Consider the following 27,930-nt stretch of genomic DNA (forward strand, 5'->3'; position numbering starts at 1 on the left):
TATATAAATAGCATTATTAGTGACAAAATAATAAGTCGTCACTAAAAGAGCGTTACAAATGACCACTTTTTTTGTAGTGTCGCTAGTGGAGATCCAATATAGTTATTGTTAGGGCAGTTTCCTCTGCGAACAAAAACAAATTAATATAAAATACAAAAAAAATTACTCCGTAATTTTTAACTGTACGCTATTAATATATTTTATAATAGAAAATTGCTAACTAATGCCCTAAAGGCATGAGATAAGAGTCCTTAATGAATGATTCAAATAACATAGAACGAAAATTTTTCTTTTCTTTTTTTGCATCTCATATTGTACGTAGAACTAGACAAAACATATTACCATTTTTACTATTTTATTGTTAGGATGATACCTCAAATTTTACTTCATTTACATATCTATCTATAGTTAATATTAAAATCCTATAATGATAATGTCATTATTAGAATAATTTCTTTGTTAAGAAGAAATTAAAAATAAAAATAAAAAAATCTAAGCATGGTAGGTGATATCATTAATCTAAATAATTTTAAATTAAAATTAAATCTTATTAATTAATTATTATTATTAAATCTTATTAATAATAATTTTAATTATTAAAATTAAATAATTTTGAATTATTTTAATTAATTATTTTAAATTGAGTACAAAAAGGTATAACAGCTAGAAAGAAGGAAACCAATTCTAAATTTATAAATTAATTTAGACTTTTAAAATAAAATGACAATCAATATTATCTCTTATGATTGGATGTGGATTGTTTAATATGCATTTTATGTGTTTGATAAAATGTTCAGCTGACGAGTTTTTTAGTCTAACTATGTGGTTCCACCGGTCATTAAACTAAATGATTTTAGCATTTACGTTCACTTAATACCTAAAACATATCACTAAACTGTTTTGTTTAAAGAAACTCGTGGTTCCATGAGTCACTTCACTAGTTTAAAATGATTATTTGAATTCTTTTTAAAGGCAAGTTGTACAATCAACGTGGATTAATTTCTAAACAATTGCTTACTGCTTCATCTTTACTAATTTTTATGGTTCTAGCTCTAGAAATCACGAGGATTGTTTGAATATTTACTAAAATCACACAGATTAATTGTTAATTTCTCTAGCTCTAGACATCATCATCGATCATCAATAATAGAAATGTACAATCAACATTTAATCATTTAACTAATTAAAATTTTCTTTATACTAACTATGGAATTTTACATAACAGTGTATTAAAAAATGAAAACGAATATGTAAACAAAAGAGATGTACGTAATTTAGAAAATTAGAGGGTAAATCGGAAGAGTAAAAAACATATAGCCCTTTTAATGTGGTATTATTGTCAGGAATAGAATCCTAGAGAAAATCAAGGACCCTTATCTCATGCCTTAAGAGCATTAGTTAGCAAATTCCTTTATAATATTATACATTATGACACTTAAAAACATGTTTGATAGTGTACACATGATTTTTTTCAGAACTACTACACGTATTAATTAAATATCAAAACCAAATAGCAAGGTGGTAGCGGATAATTACAAAGGCCTAACAAGCCAAAAGTTACATCAAAATACATTGTGACCTTTATGCATAAGCAAAAAAAAAAAAAAAAAAAGATTAGTAGAGTCGAAGAGATGAATCTTTTTCAAGGGTGATGATATGTACACAACCATTGTTTACACATACATAACCAAACATGCTTTATAATGTTGTACTGTACAACAATGTAAAACATATTTGGTTGTGTATGTGTAAAAATTGGTTTTGTACATATCACTCCCCTTTTTTCAAAATCAAGCTGGCTTTAATTGCAATATTTTTTTCTGTCAGAGACCTTTTACAAATCAAATTTATATAGTCATTTTTGAGCAAATGTAAATGTGAATTATTATTTTTTTGATATTTTATGCTACATTACATTTCAGAGCTATTCCCCTTTAGATAAAGGGGTATGCATAGTTCCTCACCATGCTTAAATCACTTATACCTTATGCTTATGCAATTGTACATTTTCTATATAATACAACTATTTATCGATATAATAATAATGTAATTTGCTTTTTAATAGGGGCATATTTTTTTAACTTTTAAGTGAGGTAAATAAAGTAAATATGAATTTATTGTAACTATTATACCAATATCAATATCAATATGATATATAATATATAATAAAATATCATATCAAATATCGATATAATATAATATTTTTATACAAACTTTTTTAATCAATAAAATAGAATATCAAAAATATAATTTGTACACAAATTTAAACTAAAATATAAAAATAAATATATAAAGTCATACTCCTGTCATGCAAGCAAGCAAACTTATTGTTAACGATTATTGAAGGATTTCGTCCCGAAAACAAAATGATAATAGAAACATATATTAGATTAGGGATACATTTAATTCAGTAAACACGTGCAAAAAACTCGCAAAATTAGATCAATCAATTAATCAACGCTAGAAAGGATTTATCAATCGAGAAGTTCATATATAATCTTTATAATTTCGGTTCATCAAGCTAATAAAACAGACTGGGCCTAAGACAATTGGGCTCACTGAACAGCTGAGACCCCGGGAATATCCACAAGTCCACCACTATAGATACACATTTTAGATGGGCGTAAGATAAACAATATCTTCGGGAAGAAAAAAAAAAATTTCATTTGTAATACAAGCACATACAATGGCAAATCCAATATGGCGGTTAGGGGGTGCTCTACCACTCTTAGCCAGACAATTCTAATGAATTTTTGTAACTAAATGTATAAATATTTATTTATTCACTATTATTTTTTTAAAGGCGGTATTAAGATCACTTATGGAGGCCATTAATCACCCATCCGATCATATCCAGAAAGTCACATCTCATGCTCACTTTTTACACCCGTTAGGAGGAAATCCTAGAATATTGCACCCGAGGAAAACCCCCGAGAGAACCTTGTTAAATATAGGCGTAACCCACTATTCTCAAGAAACTCAGAGGACTCCATAACCAACTGCAAGGCAAATTGCATTATAAAATCTACAAGTGAGACTTGAACTCGAGACCTCTTGAACAACCAGAATGTTGGTAACCCACTCAGCTAATTGGAGATAGTTATTCACTATCAATTGATTTCAATAAATCAAAGGGCATATGATTTAGCGGTATGTGAAAATTTCTTTTAATCTAAAGAAGTTGGGGATTCATGCCAGCATGTATATAGTCGTGTGATTATCGTGTTGAATGTGAGAGTTTTTTTTTTTTTTTTTAATGATTTAATAAATCTGTGGACTATTGTTGCGTGTAGTCACTAATGACCTCAAATCCTCACTCTGCCACTCACAATTATATATGAAATATTAACAAAAAATAACATGAGTTACATAGCAGAGAACGACCACATGAATCGGAATCATGTGTCACTTCTAATACCCATTGTTGTTATTGTGTGTAATTTTGTTTAAATTATATCCATGTCATCTTTAAAAATAAAAATAAAAAGTGTTTTAAAAAAAATAAAAAGTGTCAATAACTATTTTAACCGGTACATTTTATATCTTGTAACGTTTTGTTTACTTAGATACACACTTTGAAAGTTTATGAATATTTTTTGAGATATATAACCTATAATAAAACAAAAGTGAAAGTATATAACATATTTTTAGTTTTAACAGTTTATTTTATTATAATTTTTTAAAATGAAAATATTCAATTTAATCTACCGTTAGTAGGTGGGAGTAGGGGGTCGAGGTGGACAGTGGAGGGTCCGTATGGTGACAAATAAAATGTGCAACACGTTTGATGTTATTCAGTTGGTTACTTGGTTACCCCATGTTTTGTGCACACACACATGATAGACATGCATTTTATAATCCTTAATAAATATTAGGCTAGTTGAAGCAGTAGTAGTTATTCATGTTTACCTTCTATACGTTTAATACGTGTCTTGCATTTGTTACTATAAATATATATGGTATGGTATTTGATAGAATTATGAATGAAAAATTGAATTATTCCAAAGTCCCTTCTTAGTCTTTTATTTTAGGGAGATTGATCATCTCAAATCAAACGACGAGTGCGGTTAATGGGCCTGTATCGAACTCTGCTATACTTGTGGAAACTCCAGATACTGTTTGTGAATCGGAAATTTTGGTCCAAATTGTTGATCATCTTGAAAATGGTTTGGTTACTGATAATAATGTGACAGAACCTTTGGTTCCATTAGAGGACCAACTATTTGATAATGGCTTGGAATCACAATCTGTCAAGTACGCGGTGTTTCCGTGCAAAGGTAAAGAATGTGAGAAGAGATGTTCTAGGGCTTGTAGGTTTACTTTGGATCATAAGATCGAGTTTGTTTGTTTGTCAAATGAAGGTAAAGCGGTTTCGGACGATAACCGTTGATATTGCTCGATTTCATCATATATATCTATCGCAATATCATAATAAATGCTTTCGAATCAAGGATAGTTAAGGCGATTTCTACAAGTAATACACAAAGGTATGTAAATTGTATCGAAAAGTGGTTTATAAAGAGTTTTGGTGAATTATGACCGTTCTATAAGTTGTGATATCATCATAGTTGATCCCGATACAAGTTAGGGTCAAATTAGCGCTTTAAAATGATAAAAAAAAAAATAAAAAAAAAGGCTTCAGATATGTTGGACTCCGTCCAAAATGATTGGAACTCCGTCCAAATTAAGGGAGATTATGAAAAAATGAGACAGTGAACTTCAGTTCAACTAGACGCCGTCCAAGGAAGTGGGACGCCGTCCAGCCCTTTACAACTGGACGCCGTCCAGTATATGGGACGTCGTCCAGAATCTGGGACGCCGTCCAGTAGTAGGTTTCAGCCTACTTTTGACTTTTGACCCACTTTAACCACTTTAAAAGTGAATGATTGGGAGATCAGTTGTCATAGACGATCAGATACGAACCAGAAGAGTTAGAAGACAATTTTAGGAGTTATTTTGGAGAACTCCAAGCTCTTTGAAGAGGTCTAACATCCCAAGAATCAAGATTCAACACCTTCTCCATTCAAGATTCATTCTCTATTAGGTTGATTTCTTGTTCTTAACAATGAATTCTACTTATCAATTGATTGTTATTTTGTTTGTTAATATGATTGTTGGCTAAACTCTATAATGTTTGTCTAGATTAATAACTGAGGTATTGGATGTAATCTTATGGATTGAATGTATTTTGTGTAATAGTTTTAAGCTTGATTCAAGAACATGCTTATTGATGTTAAAAATCATTTGTAACTAGTTAATTAATATGTTGTTGATAAAGAGAACTCTTGTTGATTTATCATATTGATTTACAATCAACTTGTCTTAGATTGATTGTTTACTAAACCAGACCAAGGGGGTAAATTAGATTCATTTGATTAGACGATATAGGGATGAATTGTATGCAACGAACGTTTGTACAATTATTGATAACTATGAACATAGAAGTCAAGTTTCAAGCCTTAGAACTAGTTAAGTTATCCGATTACAAATACAAGAACTATAGTGAAAATGGAACCCTTGATCTTGTAATTGTGTTTGCGTGTTTACTAAAGAGAACTCTTGGTGAACCTATTAGATAACTTACGCACATAATCATTCAATAAGGCCTTAATATCAAAACTTACATCAAATACCGAGGGTAAAATATCTAGATGAACATTTCGTCTTTTTGATCTAAATCAAACTATCTTATTTGCTTTATTTATAATTGTTTAAAACCAAAATTACCAAAAACATTTCTTTTACTTGTAAACTAGAACTTGTCTTGATTAGCCCATAGTTAAAGGGCAAAACCATAATATCTTGTACCTTTAGTTTCATTTACTTAGTTAATCATAATATAGTTTCTAATTATAGTTTGACTCATACAACTGTCCTTGGAACGATACACGGACTAAACCATTATCTATACTACTACACGATCGGGTACACTGCCCGTAGTTGTGTAATAGTTCTAATAACCGGTATTTTTCATAATATAAATTATATACCTGGTTCATCACATCAAGTTTTTGGCGCCGCTGCCGGGGACAGTTTTGTGTCAAATTAGAATTATTAACTAATTTGTGATTAAGTAGTTTCTTAATTCTTTTAAATAGTTTTTTGATTTATAAACTTATAGAATCGGTGCGTTTAATAGTTTTGTTAGTTGTGTGTTTGACAGATTTTAGGTTGCATATGCCACATACCCGAAATTCAGATTCTCCGCTACTTACACCACTTACAGAACCGGACAGAAAGCTTGGTATGATACCAAAAGAAGTACTTGAAATTTTTGAGTCTTCATCAAAGCAGGAAACTTTTGATTCAGAATCATCAAGAACAACCAAGCCTCGATATTCTGAATTTGGTGAACCCGTTCATCCTCCAAATTTTGAAATGGAAGGAGAGGCACAAAGACCGGTGGTACCAAGACAATCAATGGCGGCCAAGATGAAGGCAACCCGAACTGGACAAGGAAGTGCAATTACTCAGCCACCTGGTGAGGTGAAATTTGAAATAAAAGGACCTATTCTCCAAATGATTAACAATAGATGTCAATTTGGTGGAGGTCCGAATGAAGATGCTAATGAACATATTCGTCTTTTTCAAGAGATATGTGTTCTATTCAAGCTTCAAGCGGACACCGACCAAAATGTATTTTTAATACTTTTCCCACGGACACTCCACAGGGAAGTACGGAGTTGGTTAGATTCATTACCCGACGCTACTATAGAAACTTGGATGGTATGTTGGAAAAATTACTTAAGAAATATTTTCCAGCTTCTAAGTCCGCGAGACTCCAACAAGAAATTACCCAATTATGTCAAAAGCCGATGGAAACCTTATATGAAGCATGGAATCGATTTTTCAAAATGCTAAGAGGTTGTCCAAACCATGGTTTAGATACCTTCCAAAAAGTTCAAATCTTTTACAAGGGTTGTGATGTTGCAACTCGAATTTCTATTGATCAAGCGACTGGAGGTTCACTCATGGACAAAACCGAGCAAGAAGCTTATGAGATAATCGAGAAATAAGTGTGAAAATGTTGGAGACCAATTACTCGTCATTCTCATGAGTGGCATCAAGAAAGACCAATTACTCGTCATTCTCAAGTTCAAAGCGCTGGTGCTTATGATGACCTTAGTTCACTAAGTGTGAAAATAGACGGTGTTGCTCGAAACATGGAAAAGATCACCAAGGAAATTCATAGTATGAAGGTAGGTTGTGAATACTATGGTGGTCTCCATTTAGGAAAAGATTGTGATGCAGGTTTGACAATGGCTCAGAAAGAAGAAGTGGCTTTCATAAGCCAAAGGAATAACAACTAATTTCAAGGAAGAGCCCAATTCAACCGAAACTTCAACAACCCTTACAACCCTCAAGGTCAAAATTCAAATTTCCAATAAGGGTCAAGTAGTGGGTTCCAAAAACAAACTCCGGGTTTTTATCAAAAACCCCAACATGAAGAGAAAAAGTCAAATGTGGAGAATATGTTGGAGAAGTTAATTTCATCGCAAACAAAACTTGTCACCAATATAAGCCAAACGAATGAGAAGAATGATCAGCAATTTAGAAACCAACAATCTTCCATTCAAGTATTGGAACAACAAATGAGTAATCTTGCTAAATTGTTAAGTGAAAGAAAACCGGGAGAATTGCCAAGCAACACGCAATCTAACCCCCAAAACGAGCAAGCAAAGGCTATCACTACCCGAAGTGGGGTAACCTATGATCCACCAAGGATGCCAGAAGTTTCTGAATTTCGTGTTCCATTAACGAAAGAGAGTAAACAAAGTAGTGTGAATGAACCGGAGAAAGAAAAGGAGCCGGAAAATGGGGTTGAAGGTGTTGACAATGAACACATGGAAAGTCAAAAACACACGGTCCGAGTCAAAGCGTATCAACCACCGCTCCCATTCCCAAGAAAACAAAGATTGGAGAATCTCGAGGAAGAAAAGTCAAGATTCATGGAGCTCATCAAGAAAGTTAACGTAAATTTACCTTTTATTGATGTTATTGCAGGAATGCCTAAATATGCTCGATTCTTGAAGGACATGCTCACCAACCGAAAGAAGATGGAAAGCGTTTCATCAGTCACTTTAAATGCTAGATGTTCAGCGCTGGTGTCCAACACCCTTCCCGAAAAGCTTCAAGATCCGGGTTGTTTCACTATTCCATGTCTAATGGGTGACCTTGATTGTATGAGGGCATTAGCCGATTTGGGGGCTAGTACTGTGACAACCCAGAAATTTCTGACCAAATTTAAACCTGATCTTTATATGTTTCTGACACAATAAGCAAAGTCTGTAATGTTGAAATCTCAAAAACACTTTGAACTGTGTTCATGTATTCATTTACCCATCGACTGCTCTTGACGATTCACGAACAATTATGTGTAAAACGACCCGGATTTTTCCGTTTTTATATATGAGATTAATATTTACACAATTAAATGTTTCCAGCATGTTAAGCAATCAAACTTGTTAAGACTTGATTAATTGAAACGGAATTTATGTAAACGTTTGACCACACTTTTATTCTTACGATTCACGAATGTCATAACTTGTATTAATTATATATATATGTGTATATATATATAGATTTAACTTGAAAATATGATAATTAAATATCTCATTAAGTATATTAATAAAGTATTATATATATATTTTTATACTACTAATTTAAAGAGTTTTTGAACAATATATATGTTACTATTTAAACGACGTAATTAACTTATGTTAAAATGTATTTACATATAAAGTATTACAAGTGTAAATACATCCTTACAAGTATTAAATACACTTTATAATATACCAATACATATAAAGGATAGCTATACTCGTATTTTCATTCAATTTCCTCAAGAATTCTACTCGCATTCATACGGTATTTTTACCCGTATTATACACAGCTTCTAGAAGTATTTACTATTGGTATATACTAATAGAAATCTGCAATTATTTGTGTATTATGTCATCCATGACCTAATCAATTTAATATGTCATCCATGACTTAATACATTTTAACTTATCTTATATGTTTCACTAAAAACCAAATTTTCAAGCCTATAAATAAGCACCATTTCTAACTCATTTTTACATATTCATTTTCCAAATTTTACTTCCAATTTTCACACACACTTGCAAGAACTCTCTCAAGTTTTGTTCTACTACTTCTTTCCAGCAACTTTACATTCTAAACTTGAGGTAAAAACTCTACTTCAACTCTTGTTCAATTCATATGTTTATAGCTATCTATATAAGAGTTTATAAACTAGAACATAGTTTAGTTGATTCTAAACTTGTTTGAAGAACTAATCTAATCTTTATAACTTAACTCTAATAACACTTATTTATATGTATTATGATGTTATATTAAGTTAATATAAGAACTTATAACTAGTACATATGAAGAACACCTTGAAACTTAACATATATCGTTTAATCTCCATTCGGTAAAAAGCGGGCTGTTTTGGGTTGGGAATTAAAAACCTATCTTAGACTTTGAGTTCGAGGCTAAGACTTTGGAAATATGTTAATATATGTAAATAAGACTTCCAGTATTTTTTACATGATTTTAGACAAAGTGGAAGTATTTTATCAAAAATCATATATTGGGTGGGTGCCGGGATTCTTCCAAATCTGTAAAAAGAGGGTAAAACTCTGAATATTAATACATGGACTGAACTTTTCATTTTTTTTTTTTTGAAAAATTAACTTCTTAAAGAATCCATAGCAATTTGATTTACTTTAAACGGATTTGTAATGAATATTTGGCGAGCAAAACAAAATCTGCTAAAATTAACGTTGTATGGACGAAATTTATATTGTAAAAACTATATTAACCATATCCTTGTTAACTTTTCCTATATCCTATATATATTTGGATATGTTATCATTAGTATAACAAAATATTATAATCTTAGTTAATTCTGAGATTGTATATATATATATATATATATATATATATATATATATATATATATATATATATATATATATATATATATATATATATATATATATAATAATTTTGGTACATTCCATGACAATAAGTATACAATACGTTTTGATAAATCCTAAGAAAATAAGTATACAATACGTTTTGATAAATTCTAAGACAATACGTATACAATAAGTCTCTGGGTTGATGCAAAGACAATATGTATACAATACGTCGTGGGGTAAATCTAAGATTATATATATACCGATTATTGGACTGTTGGACATTTCAGACTATTTTGGACTACTAACAAAGGACTACTAACATAAAAATGTTAAAAATTAATATATAAGTATTCTATGAACTTGTTTTATTTTATTCACATGTCGTATTATTATCTGAATCATTATTATTGTTATAGGTTCGTCAATCCAAGGACGACGGCCATATTTTTAATAAGCTGAAAACTTATTATTAATATACTTTTACTACCGTGAGTATATAGTCCCATTTTTAAACTCTACAAATATTTTGGGATGAGAATACATGCATTTTATGTTTTACGCCATAGACACAAGTACTTAAAATATATTCTACGTTGAGTTGTACCACCTTGCATATCTTCCCTAATAGCTTGGTAACTAATATTTACATGTTGTAAGAACATGTAAGCGCGAATCCTATTGATAGATCTATCGGGTTTGACAACCCCAACCGGGCTAGTCGCTCTAGTATCGTAAACGGTTGCATAGTACTTCATTTTTACTACACTTGGTACAGTGTAGGGAGATTTCATAATAAAGGGAATATGCTACATTTATGGTTAAGTATGGTTACCGAAGCGCTCAACAACTTATAGAATACTTTTATACACTTGCGAGTGTACATATATTTATAACTATGAAATCTTGTGGTCTATATTTATATCGACGCTAAACCTATATATCTCACTAACCTTTGTGTTGACTGTTTAAGCATGTTTATTCTCAGGTCCTTAAGAAAGTCTTCCGCCGTTGCATTATCTGAGCAAGCTGTGCATAGAGTCTCATGCTTTTGTTTAAATGAAGTGTTGCATTCAATAAAATCTTTGTCATGTATTATATTTGACAGTTATGTCATGTGTGTTGAAATGTCTCATTCTTATTGATTAAAAACGTTCCATATTAATTGATTTCGTTGCGAGGTTTTGACCTCTATATGAGACGTTTTTCAAAGACTACATTCATTTTAAAACAAACCATAACCTTTATTTCATCAATAAAGGTTTAAAAAGCTTTACGTAGATTATCAAATAATGATAATCTAAAATATCCTGTTTACACACGACCATTACATAATGGTTTACAATACAAATATGTTACAACAAAATAAGTTTCTTGAATGCAGTTTTTACACAATATCATACAAGCTTGGACTCCAAATCTCGTCCTTATTTAAGTATGCGACAGCGGAAGCTCTTAATAATCACCTGAGAATAAACATGCTTAAAACGTCAACAAAAATGTTGGTGAGTTATAGGTTTAACCTATATATATCAAATCATAATAATAGACCACAAGATTTCATATTTCAATACACATCCCATACATAGAGATAAAAATCATTCATATGGTGAACACCTGGTAACCGACATTAACAAGATGCATATATAAGAATATCCCCATCACTCCGGGACACCCTTCGGATATGATATAAATTTCGAAGTACTAAAGCATCTGGTACTTTGGATGGGGTTTGTTAGGCCCAATAGATCTATCTTTAGGATTCGCGTCAATTAGGGTGTCTGTTCCCTAATTCTTAGATTACCAGACTTAATAAAAAGGAGCATATTCGATTTCGATAATTCAACCATAGAATGTAGTTTCACGTACTTGTGTCTATTTTGTAAATCATTTATAAAACCTGCATGTATTCTCATCCCAAAAATATTAGATTTTAAAAGTGGGACTATAACTCACTTTCACAGATTTTTACTTCGTCGGGAAGTAAGACTTGGCTACTGGTTGATTCACGAACCTATAACAATATATACATATATATCAAAGTATGTTCAAAATATATTTACAACACTTTTAATATATTTTGATGTTTTAAGTTTATTAAGTCAGTTGTCCTCGTTAGTAACCTACAACTAGTTGTCCACAGTTAGATGTACAGAAATAAATCGAAAAATATTATCTTGAATCAATCCACGACCCAGTGTATACGTATCTCAGTATTGATCACAACTCAAACTATATATATTTTGGAATCAACCTCAACCCTGTATAGCTAACTCCAACATTCACATATAGAGTGTCTATGGTTGTTCCGAAATATATATAGATGTGTCAACATGATAGGTCAAAACATTGTATACGTGTCTATGGTATCTCAAGATTACATAATATACAATACAAGTTGATTAAGTTATGGTTGGAATAGATTTGTTACCAATTTTCACGTAGCTAAAATGAGAAAAATTATCCAATCTTGTTTTACCCATAACTTCTTCATTTTAAATCCGTTTTGAGTGAATCAAATTCCTATGGTTTCATATTGAACTCTATTTTATGAATCTAAACAGAAAAATTATAGGTTTATAGTCGGAAAAATAAGTTACAAGTCGTTTTTGTAAAGGTAGTCATTTCAGTCGAAAGAACGACGTCTAGATAACCATTTTAGAAACCATACTTCCACTTTGAGTTTAACCATAATTTATGGATATAGTTTCATGTTCATAATAAAAATCATTTTCTCAGAATAACAACTTTTAAATCAAAGTTTATCATAGTTTTTAATTAACTAACCCAAAACAGCCCGCGGTGTTACTACGACGACGTAAATCCGGTTTTACGGTGTTTTTCGTGTTTCCAGGTTTTTAATCATTAATTTAGCATATCATATAGATATAGAACATGTGTTTAGTTGATTTTAAAAGTCAAGTTAGAAGGATTAACTTTTGTTTGCGAACAAGTTTAGAATTAACTAAACTATGTTCTAGTGATTACAAGTTTAAACCTTTGAATAAGATAGCTTTATATGTATCAATCGAATGATGTTATGAACATAATTACTACCTTAAGTTCCTTGGATAAACCTACTGGAAAAGATAAAAATGGATCTAGCTTCAACGGATCCTTGGATGGCTCGAAGTTCTTGAAGCAGAATCATGACACGAAAACAAGTTCAAGTAAGATCATCACTTGAAATAAGATTGTTATAGTTATAGAAATTGAACCAAAGTTTGAATATGATTATTACCTTGTATTAGAATGATAACCTACTGTAAGAAAAAAAGATTTGTTGAGGTTGGATGATCACCTTACAAGATTGGAAGTGAGCTAGCAAACTTGAAAGTATTCTTGATTTTATGTAACTAGAACTTGTAGAATATATGAAGAACACTTAGAACTTGAAGATAGAACTTGAGAGAGATCAATTAGATGAAGAAAATTGAAGAATGAAAGTGTTTGTAGGTGTTTTTGGTCGTTGGTGTATGGATTAGATATAAAGGATATGTAATTTTGTTTTCATGTAAATAAGTCATGAATGATTACTCTTATTTTTGTAATTTTATGAGATATTTCATGCTAGTTGCCAAATGATGGTTCCTGCATGTGTTAGGTGACTCACATGGGCTGCTAAGAGCTGATCATTAGAGTGTATATACCAATAGTACATACATCTAAAAGCTGTGTATTGTACAAGTACGAATACGGGTGCATACGAGTAGAATTGTTGATGAAACTGAACGAGGATGTAATTGTAAATATTTTTGTTAAGTAGAAGTATTTTGATAAGTGTATTGAAGTCTTTCAAAAGTGTATAAATGCATATTAAAACACTACATGTATATACATTTTAACTGAGTCGTTAAGTCATTGTTAGTCGTTACATGTAAGTGTTGTTTTGAAACCTTTAGGTTAACGATCTTGTTAAATGTTGTTAACCCAATGTTTATAATATCAAATGAGATTTTAAATTATTATATTATCATGATATTATCATGTATGAATATCTCTTAATATGATATATATACATTAAATGTCTATACAACGATAATCGTTACATATATGTCTCGTTTAAAAATCATTAAGTTAGTAGTCTTGTTTTTACATATGTAGTTCATTGTTAATATACTTAATGATATGTTTACTTATCATAGTATCATGTTAACTATATATATATATATATATATCCATATATATGTCATCATATAGTTTTTACAAGTTTTAACGTTCGTGAATCACCGGTCAACTTGGGTGGTCAATTGTCTATATGAAACATATTTCAATTAATCAAGTCTTAACAAGTTTGATTGCTTAATATGTTGGAAACATTTAATCATGTAAATATCAATCTCAATTAATATATATAAACATGGAAAAGTTCGGGTCACTACAGTACCTACCCGTTAAATAAATTTCGTCCCGAAATTTTAAGCTGTTGAAGGTGTTGACGAATCTTCTGGAAATAGATGCGGGTATTTCTTCTTCATCTGATCTTCACGCTCCCAGGTGAACTCGGGTCCTCTACGAGCATTCCATCGAACCTTAACAATTGGTATCTTGTTTTGCTTAAGTCTTTTAACCTCACGATCCATTATTTCGACGGGTTCTTCGATGAATTGAAGTTTTTCGTTGATTTGGATTTCATCTAACGGAATAGTGAGATCTTCTTTAGCAAAACATTTCTTCAAATTCGAGACCTGAAAAGTGTTATGTAGAGCCGCGAGTTGTTGAGGTAACTCAAGTCGGTAAGCTACTGGTCCGACACGATCAATAATCTTGAATGGTCCAATATACCTTGGATTTAATTTCCCTCGTTTACCAAATCGAACAACGCCTTTCCAAGGTGCAACTTTAAGCATGACCATCTCTCCAATTTCAAATTCTATATCTTTTCTTTTAATGTCAGCGTAGCTCTTTTGTCGACTTTGGGCGGTTTTCAACCGTTGTTGAATTTGGATGATCTTCTCGGTAGTTTCTTGTATAATCTCTGGACCCGTAATCTGTCTATCCCCCACTTCACTCCAACAAATCGGAGACCTGCACTTTCTACCATAAAGTGCTTCAAACGGCGCCATCTCAATGCTTGAATGGTAGCTGTTGTTGTAGGAAAATTCTGCTAACGGTAGATGTCGATCCCAACTGTTTCTGAAATCAATAACACATGCTCGTAGCATGTCTTCAAGAGTTTGTATCGTCCTTTCGCTCTGCCCATCAGTTTGTGGATGATAGGCAGTACTCATGTCTAGACGAGTTCCTAATGCTTGCTGTAATGTCTGCCAGAATCTTGAAATAAATCTGCCATCTCTATCAGAGATAATAGAGATTGGTATTCCATGTCTGGAGACGACTTCCTTCAAATACAGTCGTGCTAACTTCTCCATCTTGTCATCTTCTCTTATTGGCAGGAAGTGTGCTGATTTGGTGAGACGATCAACTATTACCCAAATAGTATCAAAACCACTTGCAGTCCTTGGCAATTTAGTGATGAAATCCATGGTAATGTTTTCCCATTTCTATTCTGGGATTTCGGGTTGTTGAAGTAGACCTGATGATTTCTGATGCTTAGCTTTGACCTTAGAACACGTCAAACATTCTCCTACGTATTTAGCAACATCGGCTTTCATACCCGGCCACCAAAAATGTTTCTTGAGATCCTTGTACATCTTCCCCATTCCAGGATGTATTGAGTATCTGGTTTTATGAGCTTCTCTAAGTAGCATTTCTCTCATATCTCCAAATTTTGGTACCCAAATCCTTTCAGCCCTATACCGGGTTCCGTCTTCCCGAATATTAAGATGCTTCTCCGATCCTTTGGGTATTTCACCCTTTAAATTTCCCTCTTTTTAAACTCCTTGTTGCGCCTCCTTTATTTGAGTAGTAAGGTTATTATGAATCATTATATTCATAGATTTTACTCGAATGGGTTCTCTGTCCTTCCTGCTCAAGGCATCGGCTACCACATTTGCCTTCCCCGGGTGGTAACGAATCTCGAAGTCGTAATCATTCAATAATTCAATCCACCTACGCTGCCTCATATTCAGTTGTTTCTGATTAAATATGTGTTGAAGACTTTTGTGGTCGGTATATATAATACTTTTGACCCCATATAAGTAGTGCCTCCAAGTCTTTAATGCAAAAACAACCGCGCCTAATTCCAAATCATGCATCGTATAATTTTGTTCATGAATCTTCAATTGTCTAGACGCATAAGCAATCACCTTCGTTCGTTGCATTAATACACAACCGAGACCTTGCTTTGATGCGTCACAATAAATCACAAAATCATCATTCCCTTCAGGCAATGACAATATAGGTGCCGTAGTTAGCTTTTTCTTCAATAACTGAAACGCTTTTCTTGTTCATCATTCCATTCAAATTTCTTCCCTTTATGCGTTAATGCAGTCAAGGGTTTTGCTATTCTGGAAAAGTCTTGGATGAACCTTCTGTAGTAACCAGCTAGTCTTAAAAACTGGCGTATGTGTTTCGGAGTTTTCGGGGTTTCCCACTTTTCAACAGTTTCTATCTTTGCCGGATCCACCTTAATACCTTCTTTGTTCACTATGTGACCGAGGAATTGAACTTCTTCCAACCAAAATGCACACTTTGAAAACTTAGCGTACAATTCTTCCTTCCTCAATACTTCTAACACCTTTCTCAAATGTTCACCGTGTTCTTGGTCATTCTTTGAGTAAATAAGTATATCATCAATGAAAACAATGACAAACTTGTCAAGGTATGGTCCACACACTCGGTTCATAAGTCCATGAACACAGCTGGTGCATTAGTTAAACCAAACGGCACGACCATAAACTCGTAATGACCGTAACGTGTTCTGAAAGCAGTCTTTGGAATATCATCTTCTTTCACCCGCATTTGATGATACCCGAAACATAAGTAAATCTTTGAATAAACAGACGAGCCTTATAGTTGATCAAATAAGTCGTCGATTCTCGGTAGTGGGTAACGGTTCTTGATGGTAAGTTTGTTCAACTCTCGGTAGTCGATACACAACCTGAATGTACCATCTTTCTTCTTGACAAACAAAACAGGAGCTCCCCACGGTGATGTGCTTGGTCGAATGAAACCATGCTCTAAAAGTTCTTGTAATTGGCTTTGCAGTTCTTTCATCTCACTGGGTGCGAGTCTGTAAGGAGCACGAGCTATTGGTGCAGCTCCTGGTACAAGATCTATTTGAAATTCAACAGATCGATGTGGGGGTAATCCCGGTAATTCTTTCGGAAATACATCGGGAAATTCTTTTGCAATGGGAACATCATTGATGCTCTCTTCTTCAGTTTGTACTTTCTCTGTAACATCCCGCATTTTTCCGTTAAATTATTTTAACGACCGTCTTTTTTTTTTTAGATAATATCTTCCGTTATCTAAATTCGTAGTTTCCGTTGACTAACGTTCATAATATTTCCGTTATTTAATTATAACATCACTCGTTTACTCGAGCGTTTTCAAAATATTCGTTCGGTAAAATCCCGCACCCGCTTCTAAATTCGAGGGACTAAAATTGACACGGGGCAAACTAGTTGACTAGGTCAACTAGTCCACCCCAATCACCACCATTCAATCATCTCCACCTCTCTCTCTTTCTCTCTAGCAAGAACACACACACATTTACCCAATTCAATCATTCATCATCTAAATTCGATCTAGGAGGCCAACATCAAAACAAATTACGTATTTGGAATCCTCTCTTCATCCTCTACAATTTGATACCAACTTCATCTCATTTGGGTAACATTTCTAAAACTCTAGATTTCTCTAAATTCGTGTTTTTGATTTGAAATGGTGTTAGTTAGTGTCTATGGCTCGTTTCTAGCATGAATATATGATTTACTTGCTCGATTTGTTGTTTTGAGTAACTAGTTTGAACATTTGAAATGGGTTTGCTTAATCTTGCATTTTGGAAGATTAAATGTTGTTTGATTGTTAAAGTTCATGTTTTAATTGTGTTACTAGTATCACTAGCTTCGTTTTGATGCGTAGGTTGATTAAGAAAACTTCAAACACATGATTATTGATTTTTGTGAATTCTGGTTAGGGTTTGATAGACTTTGAAATGAACTTTTGATGCGTTGAATGCTTGTTAATGTTGTTAGTAAGTGTTTAGATGCAATGTATGCTTAATTACCTTCGAAACGGCATACCGTATGTGTAAATTGGATTCCCGAATCATAAAATACGTTTTACGAACTTGAAACTTTGAAAATAAACCTTTCTTGATCAATTGACGAGTTTTCGGTTATTGTAATTGATGTTTTTGCTTGGTGAAAGGTAGTTAATTGTATTCCTTGTCAAAAGAGCTTTCCAATGATATAAGATGCGTATTCTAAGTGTTTACGGTTTGCGTTTTGTGCTAAATTGAATTTTGGATCAAGACTTGAACTTTTGAAACTGACCAGGTACCAGGCCACGCCTAATGTCGCGGCGCGACACCTCTGGCCGCGGCGCGGCAATAGCCGTGTTTGGGTTCTGACCTACTTTGTCAAATTTCGAAAAATGTTTGCTATGCTACGCACCTCCGATTCACATGTAACTTTTTCTAACATGCTTATATATGAATAAAAACCTCAGAAAAATAGTTCGGGACCCGACCCGACCCCGTTGACTTTTTCGTTGACTTTGACCAAGTTTGACTTTTAGTCAAACTTAACAAAACACTTATACAATCGTTCTAATCTTATTTTATACTTGATTCTTGCATGAAACTTGACAACGTGATTCACATGCTACTTAATCGAGTCGTAACGAGCCATAGGACTAATTGAACACTTTGACCGACCGTGTTTACCGATATTGATACAAACCTATTTGTTTAGGTCAAGACTAGCATTCGTTCTTGCATACGTTACTTGTGAAGTACTATTATACTCTTGCACTCGAGGTGAGATCATAGTCCCACCTTTTCAACAACTTTTTATACTTTTAAATTGTGGGTTGAGAAACATATACTTTGTTACATTTTGTACTACTTACTTTTATACTTTGAACACAAGTACGATGAAACAAACATTCCACAGCGAGTTAGAACAAAAATCCTCAATTCGATTATCATTAGTTACACTTGCAGGGTGTAAGCGAGAACTTATATTGTGTGGCCATACGGGTTTGACAAACCCTCATTTCGGACGGTTCGCTACCGTCTACGGATGAAATATATTTTTGAGAAACAGTGTATGTTCTAACACTATTGTGATGGGGTTCTATGGAAGGAAACGTTAAGTCTTGATAATTGGGTGCTCGCGAACAAACTTTTGGAATGCAACTTTTGGATGATCAATTTTATGGAAATACTAAATCTTGTGATTCAAAAATAACGTTTATTACTACATCTATGATTTCACCAACGTTTTTCGTTGACAGTTTTCTATATGTTTCTCAGGTTCATACTTGGCTACTTGATTTATGCTTCCGCGCACTTTGATTACTTGCTTGGAGTCAAGTATACATGCATACGCTAGGGATAACGCTTTTGGATTCAAACTTAAAGCTTACATACTTTTGCTATTTATAGCAAACCGTGATTTTAAACTAATTATGTCGCAAGTTATTTCATTTACACTTTATAACTTTTGTAAACTTAAACTTGTTGTCGAACCGTTTTGTAAACTAAACTTTGCAAGTTTTGTACATTTCAAATGAATGCGACATGATTTTGGTCAAACGCGTCTCATATAGAGACTATGACCACGCAAAGGGACCTAAGTAGACGGCACCGTAAATGACGATTTTGTTGGGTCGCTACAGATGGTATCAGAGCGTTGGTTGTAGGGAACTAGGATATGTATTAGTGTGTCTGACAGAGTCGTTAGGACGCATTAGTGAATCTAGACTACAACCGGATTGTTAGTCATTGCATTCTGACATACATTTGCTATAGATAGCACTTACTTGACTACTTGTGCATTATACTTAAATCATTCTTAGGCAAACTTCTTAATGATACCAAACTTTCATCATACGAATCGGTATTCTGCCACTTTCTGGTAAACCACGTTAATTTCAAGATTCATACACGAAAGGATGACAACGACTTCGTTAGTCACACTTGTTCGGGAACTCTGTCTCCCAGATTGTTATTCGCCACCGTCTCAACTTACTATCGGTGCCACACCAGTGTTCTTCACTATCTACCACTTCTTGTTACTACCATCACTACTCTAGGTGAGTATCGTCGTCACTACTTATCACTACGGTTGCGTACTACTCGTTATCATAATTCGTTACTCTTTTCGTGCCTAAGGACATTATTGTTTGACTTGAACCGCATTGACTTGAACAATCATTTATACACTTCCCTCGGGAAACGCTCCTTCCGAGTTGCACTAATTCTTTCGATTCAATACGAGTCACGTTAGAGACATCGTTACACTTTGTTCATTTTAAAACTTTATGATTATACGAACTTGAATCTATGGAGTGATGTGGGAATGGAGGTATGAGTTAGCGTAATATAACGACACTCGATCAACGTGGTTATATTACGGTAAGTCATACCAAAGTTCTAATGACACGTGATGGTGGTTGGACTCGATCAACCTAATCACCACCATGTGCCATGTACATGACTTCATCTTTCTTGATTGGATATCCGAAAACCCCGAGAATACTGATAACAACCATACCCGGGACACATCTTCGATTATTGTCGAACCATAGTTATGCTTCCGAATGAATGGCAAATTCTTTCAACATCAGACGTATGTTATACGTGTATACTACCTCGTTTTCGCATAGTTTTATCGACGAACTACAAACTGTTTGGTATGCTCACATCGAGGCGGAAACTTCTCTCGCATTACACTCGTACTTCCGTTTAAGGAAATCATTATTCTAAACTCTCAATGGAGAGAGAGACTCTTCACGTTATACTAGTATTCACCACGAGGGTGAATAGTCCTAACAAACGTTTTCGAAAACCGATAAATCTTACGCGGCGCGAAATTCTTGAGAAACAGAAACTTGTTCTAACTAAAGTTTTCAAGTCCTAACAAACTTATTCAAATTTATCTTAAGGAAATGTACCTCGTTTCGGATCGAGATCCTCGTTTCACTTCTAGATTGAGGAGTGCCTTACAAAAGTCTCGGGACCACGTTTAGACATGAGTACCGCGTATCATCCACAAACCGACGAACAAAGCACATGTACAATTCAACCTTGAAAGCCGTAATACGAAGTTGCGTTATCAACTTCAAATTTACTTGAGAAAAGTATTTGCCTTTAGTCGAATTCTAGTACTACAATAATTTTCATTCGAGTATTAACGCCACACCTTTCGAGAACTCATATAGCCACAATTGTCATTTTCTAAATTGTTGAACCGAAGTAGTTGACATGGAAACCACCGGACCCGGACTCATTCATGAGATAACCGTTATGATCGTTCAAATCCAAGAAAGGCTCAAGGCGGACCGTAGTCGCCAAAAGAGCTATGCCGATGTTAGACGTGGACCTCTCGAATTCCAAGTGGGTAACCGCGTAACGTTAAAATTCGCACCTTAGGAAGGTGCAATCCGTTTCGATAAACGTAGGAAGCTAAATCCGCGATACACAAAACCTTTTAAAATCCTGGGGCGTTTCGGACCCGTTACTAGCCGTTTAGATTTTTCAACTCATTCGAGTCTCCGTACATCCCACATTCTACGTATCAAACTTAAAGACGTGCCTTGCGAAACCAGGACTTGTTACCCTCTTCGATGAACCTACTATCGATGACAAACTTTCCTTCCTAGGAGAACCGGTTGAAATTTTGAATCATGAAACCAAACTCTGAAACAACGTAAAACCCCGACTGTCAAAGTTCGTTGAAATGCCCGATGAAGTACTTTCACTTATCCGTAGAATGGGCAACGCACGATCTCGATGAAGGAACAACGACTACTACTTTCAACTAAATTTCGGGACGAAATTTCTTTTAAGGTGTAGGTAATGTAACATCCCGCATTTTTCCGTTAAATTATTTTAACGACCGTCTTTTTTTTTTTTTAGATAATATCTTTCGTTATCTAAATTCGTAGTTTTCGTTGACTAACGTTCATAATATTTCCGTTATTTAATTATAACATCACTCGTTTACTCGAGCATTTTCAAAATATTCGTTCGGTAAAATCCCGCACCCGCTTCTAAATTCGAGGGACTAAAATTGACACGGGGCAAACTAGTTGACTAGGTCAACTAGTCCACCCCAATCACCACCATTCAATCATCTTCACCTCTCTCTCTTTCTCTCTAGCAAGAACACACACACATTTACCCAATTCAATCATTCATCATCTAAATTCGATCTAGGAGGCCAACATCAAAACAAATTACGTATTTGGAATCCTCTCTTCATCCTCTACAATTTGATACCAACTTCATCTCGTTTGGGTAACATTTCTAAAACTCTAGATTTCTCTAAATTCGTGTTTTTGATTTGAAATGGTGTTAGTTAGTGTCTATGGCTCGTTTCTAGCATGAATATATGATTTACTTGCTCGATTTATTGTTTTGAGTAACTAGTTTGAACATTTGAAATGGGTTTGCTTAATCTTGCATTTTGGAAGATTAAATGTTGTTTGATTGTTAAAGTTCATGTTTTAATTGTGTTACTAGTATCACTAGCTTCGTTTTGATGCGTAGGTTGATTAAGAAAACTTCAAACACATGATTATTGATTTTTGTGAATTCTGGTTAGGGTTTGATAGACTTTGAAATGAACTTTTGATGCATTGAATGCTTGTTAATGTTGTTAGTAAGTGTTTAGATGCAATGTATGCTTAATTACCTTCGAAACGGCATATCGTATGTGTAAATTGGATTCCCGAATCATAAAATACGTTTTACGAACTTGAAACTTTGAAAATAAACCTTTCTTGATCAATTGACGAGTTTTCGGTTATTGTAATTGATGTTTTTGCTTGGTGAAAGGTAGTTAATTGTATTCCTTGTCAAAAGAGCTTTCCAATGATATAAGATGCGTATTCTAAGTGTTTACGGTTTGCGTTTTGTGCTAAATTGAATTTTGGATCAAGACTTGAACTTTTGAAACTGACCAGGTACCAGGCCACGCCTAATGTCGCGGCGCGACACCTCTGGCCGCGGCGCGGCAATAGCCGTGTTTGGGTTCTGACCTACTTTGTCAAATTTCAAAAAATGTTTGCTATGCTACGCACCTCCGATTCACATGTAACTTGTTCTAACATGCTTATATATGAATAAAAACCTCAGAAAAATAGTTCGGGACCCGACCCGACCCCGTTGACTTTTTCGTTGACTTTGACCAAGTTTGACCTTTAGTCAAACTTAACAAAACACTTATACAATCGTTCTAATCTTATTTTATACTTGATTCTTGCATGAAACTTGACAACGTGATTCACATGCTACTTAATCGAGTCGTAACGAGCCATAGGACTAATTGAACACTTTGACCGACCGTGTTTACCGATATTGATACAAACCTATTTGTTTAGGTCAAGACTAGCATTCGTTCTTGCATACGTTACTTGTGAAGTACTATTATACTCTTGCACTCGAGGTGAGATCATAGTCCCACCTTTTCAACAACTTTTTATACTTTTAAATTGTGGGTTGAGAAACATATACTTTGTTACATTTTGTACTACTTACTTTTATACTTTAAACACAAGTACGATGAAACAAACATTCCACAGCGAGTTAGAACAAAAATCCTCAATTCGATTATCATTAGTTACACTTGCAGGGTGTAAGCGAGAACTTATATTGTGTGGCCATACGGGTTTGACAAACCCTCATTTTGGACGGTTCGCTACCGTCTACGGATGAAATATATTTTTGAGAAACAGTGTATGTTCTAACACTATTGTGATGGGGTTCTATGGAAGGAAACGTTAAGTCTTGATAATTGGGTGCTCGCGAACAAACTTTTCGAATGCAACTTTTGGATGATCAATTTTATGGAAATACTAAATCTTGTGATTCAAAAATAACGTTTATTACTACATCTATGATTTCACCAACGTTTTTCGTTGACAGTTTTCTATATGTTTCTCAGGTTCATACTTGGCTACTTGATTTATGCTTCCGCGCACTTTGATTACTTGCTTGGAGTCAAGTATACATGCATACGCTAGGGATAGCGCTTTTTGATTCAAACTTAAAGCTTACATACTTTTGTTATTTATAGCAAACCGTGATTTTAAACTAATTATGTCGCAAGTTATTTCATTTACACTTTATAACTTTTGTAAACTTAAACTTGTTGTCGAACCGTTTTGTAAACTAAACTTTGCAAGTTTTGTACATTTCAAATGAATGCGACATGATTTTGGTCAAACGCGTCTCATATAGAGACTATGACCACGCAAAGGGACCTAAGTAGACGGCACCGTAAATGACAATTTTGTCGGGTCGCTACATTCTCGACGTGTGCTAGAACAGCATAGCAACCTTTTCTTATTAGTTTTTGTGCCTTCAAATTACTAATAAGGTGTAGCTTCGTGTTGCCCTTTTCTCCGTACACCATTAAGGGTTTTCCTTTTTCTCGTATAATGCGAATTGCATTTTTGTAACAAATGATCTCTGCTTTCACTTCTTTCAACCAGTCCATACCGATTATCACATCAAAACTCCCTAACTCTACTGGTAACAAATCAATCTTAAATGTTTCGCTAACCAGTTTAATTTCTCGATTCCGACATATATTATCTGCTGAAATTAATTTACCATTTGCTAATTCGAGTAAAAATTTACTATCCAAAGGCATCAATGGACAACTTAATTTAGCACAAAAATCTCTACTCATATAGCTTCTATCCGCACCCGAATCAAATAAAACGTAAGCAGATTTATTGTCAATAAGAAACGTACCCGTAACAAGCTCCGGGTCTTCCTGTGCCTCTGCCGCATTAATATTGAAAACTCTTCCGCGGCCTTGTCCATTCGTGTTCTCCTGGTTCGGGCAATTTCTAATAATGTGGCCCGGTTTTCCACATTTATAACAAACTACATTGGCATAACTTGCTCCGACGCTACTTGCTCTGCCATTACTCGTTCCGACACCATTTGTTCCTTTCGTTCTATTAACCCCTGGTCCGTAGACCTCACACTTCGCCGCGCTATGACCATTTCTTTTACACTTGTTGCAAAATTTGGTGCAGAACCCCGAGTGATGCTTTTCACACCTTTGGCATAGCTGCTTCTGATTGTTGTTGTTGTTGCGGTTATTATTGTTGTTGGGATGATTGTTGTAGTTGCTGTTATTGTTGTTGTTGTTGTTGTTGTTGGGCCATTTGTTGTAGTTGCGATTGATGTTGCGATTGTTGGGATAATTGTTGCGATTATTGTTGTAATTGCTGTTGTTGTTGTATTGGTGATTCTTATCACCGTTTTCCTCCCACTTTCTTTTGACTTGCTTCACATTGGCCTCTTCAGTAGTCTGTTCTTTAATTCTTTCTTCAATCTGGTTCACTAGTTTGTGAGCCATTCTACATGCCTGTTGTATGGAGGCGGGCTCGTGTGAACTTATATCTTCTTGGATTCTTTCCGGTAATCCTTTCACAAACGCGTCGATCTTCTCTTCCTCAGCTTCGAATGCTCCCGGACACAATAGGCACAATTCTGTGAATCGTCTTTCGTACGTGGTAATATCAAATCCTTGGGTTCGTAACCCTCTAAGTTCTGTCTTGAGCTTATTGACCTCGGTTCTGGGACGGTACTTCTCGTTCATCAAGTGCTTAAATGCTGACCACGGTAGTGCGTACGCATCGTCTTGTCCCACTTGCTCTAGATAGGTATTCCACCATGTTAACGCAGAACCTGTGAAGGTATGCGTAGCGTACTTCACTTTGTCCTCTTCAGTACACTTACTTATGGCAAACACCGATTCGACCTTCTCGGTCCACCGTTTCAATCCGATCGGTCCTTCGGTTCCATCAAATTCCAAAGGTTTGCAGGCAGTGAATTCTTTGTAGGTGCATCCTACACGATTTCCTGTACTGCTAGATCCAAGGTTATTGTTGGTATGTATCACAGCATGTACTGCGGCTATGTTTGAAGCTAGAAAAGTACGGAATTCCTCTTCATTCATATTCACGGTGTGTCGAGTAGTCGGTGCCATTTCCTTCAAAATAGTCAAATGGAACAAGTTAATCATACAGAATATTAAGAGTAGTTAATAGTATTTCGTAGCATAATATGAACTCATTAATAAAAGCTTTTTCTTCATATTAGCGTTTTATAAGTTTAAATTCGGGTAGTACCTACCCGTTAAGTTCATACTTAGTAGCTAATATACAATTCAACTACTACAATTCTATATGAAAAACTGATTATAATAATATTTCGCGTTCAAACTTTTACACAATATTTTACAAACTTACAATACCGCTTATTTTACATATAGCATGAAATATAGCACACAATAAATTTGATACAAGATGGTTGTGAAGATAATTCTAGCTAGTACACAAGTCGTTCAGCAAAGGCAATAAAGACACGTAATTCATACGTCCAGAAACAAGTCATGCATTCTGGTTTTACTAGGATTACTTCCCATCCTTGGTCTTGTGGAACATAACCGTTATGGCCGTTGATAAGACAGCGTGTTGTAACGTCGTCAAAGGGACGAGGGTTACGTAATGTCCAACAGTCCCGTAACAATCTAAAAACCTCATTTCTTACCCCAATTACCGACTCTGTCACTTGTGGGAACGTTTTGTTTAATAGTTGTAGCCCGATGTTCTTGTTCTCACTTTGGTGAGAAGCGAACATTACTAATCCGTAAGCATAACATGCTTCTTTATGTTGCATGTTAGCCGCTTTTTCTAAATTACGAAGTCCAATATTCTGATATATTGAGTCAAAATAATTTCTTAACCCATTACGTAAAATAAAATTTGGGTTCCCCGCAATATATGCGTCAAAGTAAACACATCGTAACTTATGGATTTCCCAATGTGATATCCCCCATCTTTCGAACGAAAGCCTTTTGTAAACCAAGGCATTCTTGGAACGTTCTTCGAATGTCTTACAAACTGATCTCGCCTTAAATAGTTGTGCCGAAGAATTCTGACCGACTCTAGACAAGATTTCATCAATCATGTCTCCGGGTAGGTCTCTTAAAATATTGGGTTGTCTATCCATTTTGTGTTTTTATACTGTAAAATAGACAAGAGTTAGATTCATAAAAAAAATACTTATTAATACAAGCAATTTTTACATATATCATAAAGCATAAGCACACTATATTACATATATTACACCACACGAATACAACTATCTTATTCCGACTCGCTTGTTTCTTCTTCTTCGGTTTTGGTTCGTTTTGCCAAGTTTTTAGGGATATATGATGTTCCCCAAATACGAGCCGTCGTTTTCCACATTGGTTTAGAAAAACCTGGTGGTTTAGAGGTTCCCGGGTCATTGTTACAACTTAAGGACTTCGGGGGTTGACGATACATATAAAGTTCATCGGGGTTGGAATTAGATTTCTCTTTTTTTATGCCCTTTCCCTTATTATTTTCTTTTGCCTTTTTAAATTCAGTTGGGGTAATTTCTATAACATCATCGGAATTCTCGTCGGAATCCGATTCATCGGAGAATTGGTAATCCTCCCAATATTTTGCTTCCTTGGCGGAAACACCATTGACCATAATTAACCTTGGTCGGTTGGTTGAGGATTTTCTTTTACTTAACTGTTTTATTATTTCCCCTACCGGTTCTATTTCTTCATCCGGTTCCGATTCTTCTTCCGGTTCCGATTCTTCTTCCGGTTCCGACTCTTCTTCCGGTTCCTCTTCGGGAACTTGTGAATCAGTCCACGAATCATTCCAATTTATATTTGACTCTTCATTATTATTAGGTGAGTCAATGGGACTTGTTCTAGAGGTAGACATCTATCACATAATATCAAACGCGTTAAGAGATTAATATATTACATAATATTCACATGTTAAAAGTATATAGTTTCCAACAAAATTTGTTAAGCAATCATTTTTCAAGTAAACACGGTCGAAGTCCATACTTACTAATGCATCC

At 34.4% G+C, this 27,930-nt stretch overlaps 1 non-coding gene across 1 annotated transcript; it reads right to left on the reverse strand.

The window, feature by feature from the left end:
• Positions 1–6,776: 6,776 nt before the first annotated feature.
• On the reverse strand, positions 6,777–6,883 carry LOC139845992 (small nucleolar RNA R71). Its single transcript, XR_011758741.1, has one exon. It is a non-coding gene; the product is annotated as a small nucleolar RNA R71 (small nucleolar RNA).
• Between the last annotated feature and the right edge of the window lie 21,047 nt (positions 6,884–27,930).

The sequence above is a fragment of the Rutidosis leptorrhynchoides genome, chromosome 4, assembly GCF_046630445.1.
Source record: "Rutidosis leptorrhynchoides isolate AG116_Rl617_1_P2 chromosome 4, CSIRO_AGI_Rlap_v1, whole genome shotgun sequence".
Lineage (NCBI taxonomy): Eukaryota > Viridiplantae > Streptophyta > Magnoliopsida > Asterales > Asteraceae > Rutidosis > Rutidosis leptorrhynchoides.